Below are 3,460 nucleotides of genomic sequence, written 5' to 3'. Positions count from 1 at the left end.
AGAGTACCATACTATATTGTTCATAACCATCACTAACACCTTCCATGGGTGTGCTTGCAATTACGTACTTACTGATATTTATTCAGTATGTTTATAACACAGAATAACCATCAGTATTTTAAACTCATTTAGAAGTGGAACTTTAGTGTAAGTGTGAGTGAAATGTGACTGGGCATATAGCTGACAGGCTACAGTAACATCAGATGTCAGCCTTTCAGCAGTTGCTTTAATACTTTGTTTTGGTTGAAGTGTGTCCATAGAACATGTAGAGACGTGTGTACGTCACAAATCCCTTCCCGCATATTTTCTGTGCTAGATTTTTACTCCCAAGGAGAGCTACAACAGACATTTGTTCTTATATCTGACTTGGTGCTTGTTTTGTTTCCTACTTAGTGACTCCTGTGTAATGTCATGTGGCTGCTCAAACCTGAAATGCTGGCATATACAAATGCCAGCTATGGTTTATTCAACTCATTTCAAAACTGAGTTTTAAAAAGCTTATCCCATCTAACATTTCCCTCTTGTCTTACCACTGCCTACCTCACAGATGTAATCTCCTCAGTTTTTGCACTCATCTTCCTCTCTACTCTCAGTTATTCCCATAAATCTGTACGCCAGCTCTCTTTGTAGCCTCTTTCACTGTAAGCAGACAGCTCTCTCCTGTCTGACTTTGTGTATCTTTGAAAATCTCATGGGAAACTTCCTCTCTCGCTATTCTCTTCTCCAGACATAATGTTTGCATAGGCGCTCGTTAACATCACCACCATCACCGCGCACTGTACCTGCCTTGCATCAACCCTATGAGACACTTCAGGCCTGTTTGTGTGAAAGACAAAACTAAATTCCTGCTGACTTTTATATCTGAACTGTTCCCTTCACCTTGCCTTTTTCCATGCCTGCCTTACTTTATCTAGCCACAGCCAGCCACCAAACATGCAGTAGTCTAAAGATGATGCTCCACAGTGCTTTACACCGTGCTGCATGCCATAAAAAATGATAATGATCTTTATCAGGGATAGAAACGTGCATACGCCGCTGACTGGCAAAGTGTTTGTGAAAACATTCTTACATGACATCTGATAGCAGGGAGTTTGAGTTGCTTTTACTGCAGTCCAGAAAATTGCTCCTGTACCCAATACTGACTTTGCAAAGCAGCAGCACGGTGAGGCTGTCTTCTGAATTTTCTGCTACTGCTTCTAGTAAGGCTGAGAGGAGCTGCAACAGTTCTGAAGGCGCTTAACAGAAGACTCAAAAAGATACCTGATGTCAAGCATGTGGCCACGTTGGAGCAGAAAAGATACTGCTAAGCTCTCCCGTGTTACACAAGTGATACAAAAGTCTTGCTTGCTTTGTCAGTCCTTTAAGATCATGAAAAGATCTCAGAGGTCATGCACATCTATAATCCAAGTTACTTTGACATACACTGGTCCAGTTCTTGGACACAGATGGATCGAGTGCTTTCTAGTACACCTCCTCTAACAAAAAGGTAGTCAAGTATCAACTGACCAGCTAAGAAAAAAAACTTGGAAAAACTTTTCTATCACAAGGGCTTACTGGTAATCAGTGGAGTGCACAAAAGGGACTCTTCTGCTCTTTTAATAACCCGTTTTACCAGCCATGCAATCCTGCATGCAGTGGATCAAACAACCTGCTACAAAATGCTCAGCTGAGGTGCGTGGAAGGCAGCACTTCTGGAGCCTCTGCAGCCCGCAGCAGAAGCTATGGCCCAGGCAGTGTTTGTGATGTAGAAAAGTAGCATGTTGTCCTGAGCAGCTACCACTTGCAGTCATACAGGACAAGAACCAAACATCCTTCCAGGCTTACACCTTTCAGGCCTGTTCAGCAAGCCCTTCCTCACCCTCAGGTATATTGGTACCTCCCAGGCAACACCAGAATATCATCTGCAAATATATGAACCATTCTCTCTGGAGATGTAAATAGAAGGCTGACACACAAGTGACATTTCTGAGAATATACAAGAAAATCAGCTATTAAAATGTTATGATTCTCTAAAGACCTGCTGTGAATCTTGATCACTTCCTCCCCAAATTCCTTCTAGCAAGCACAAGCTTGATATCCTGGGTTTCCAGTCGTGCTTGTAGTTACAATTCTGAATCTCACCTGTAACTTCTTTTATATGATATACCTGCAGTATAAACATTAAATGCTGCATGATTAGTCTGTAATGTTTCAGCATGGTTATACTTAGTGCGCTTTGTATAAACTACCTGATTTTAATGCAGTTAAAATGAAGCTGAGATGTGTCTATTTCCTGATCTTAAATGAAAGAGGAAATTTGAGTATATATACTTTTTAGTATCCTTGCATTGTTTATTTCTCATATATATTTTTATAGAGGGCTTCTTTCTTTTCCATTTTAAACATCGTTCAGTGAGGAATACATTGAAAAGTCAGAATTAAGACTGTGCAATAAGCACCATAATTTATTTTTTTAAAGACTGTGTTTTACAATGGTATCTTTAAACTGGAATTGATCTGTCCTTCACATACTAGGTTTTGAATTTAGCCAGTAAAACCATGAGTGTATGCTAGTCAGTTTGAAGCACCTCCCATAAAACATAACCAGAACTGATCTAGGGGTGTGATACGTCTTTGAAGGCTGCTTATTTGTAACAGTATGAATAATGCTCTGGGGGAAAAAAAAAAAGAAAAATCACAGGGAAATGTGAGATGTTCCCATCTGACAGAGTATAAAGGCATCTGGCTCAGAAATTTAGAGGATTTATTCATTTTTACCTCACATTCTGCAACAAAATAAGTAGCTTATTATGTGCCCAAAGTGATTTGGCTGAGAAAAACATTTGATGCGGAGAAAAAAAGTTTTATGCCGTCCTGTACAAGAAGACAATTAATTAAACGGGGCTCAGGAGCTCCCCACGTGAGGAAGGCACTCCCCTTCTGTCGGAGCACTACAAACGGTAAGGCGACTCACACAAGGTTGCTGATGCCGGGGAGCCGTTTTCAGAGCCACCTGTTCGCTGCCTTTTAAATCAGCTTCGCAGCTGGGCGAAGGGAAGTTGGGTTTGTGCCAGCCGCGGGTGCGGGGGGGGTCTGTAACTGGTGTCAGCTGGTTGGGTGAGCAATTGATCCTGCGGGGAAAGGATGGGGTAGTATCCCTCCGAGGGACGAGCGCGGTTCGGTGTTTCTCTTTGCATAGATCAGCGCAACACGGGGAAGGGAGGTTTTGCGCTCCGTGAGGAGGCAGGTAGGGAGCGCAGGAGAAGCGCAGCGGGGCGGGCTGTCTGGCTCTGCCCTGAGCTTCCCTCGGCGCCGGGGAGGGTGGGACGGGGCAGGTCGGGGGCAAGCCGGGGGCAGGGCCGGGGGAGGTGCTGAGGGCCGGCCGGGCGCCGGTTCTCGGCTCACCCCTCCTCCCACAGGCAGCCCGGCTCCCTCCGCGGCAGTTTCCGTAGCCCCGGGGGCGGCGGCGTCGAAGGGGCCG

This window comes from Gallinula chloropus, assembly GCF_964237585.1.
Source record: "Gallinula chloropus genome assembly, chromosome: 3".
NCBI classification, from domain to species: Eukaryota; Metazoa; Chordata; class Aves; order Gruiformes; family Rallidae; genus Gallinula; species Gallinula chloropus.
The sequence above is the reverse complement of the archived record's forward strand: the minus strand, read 5'-3'. Positions refer to the sequence as shown.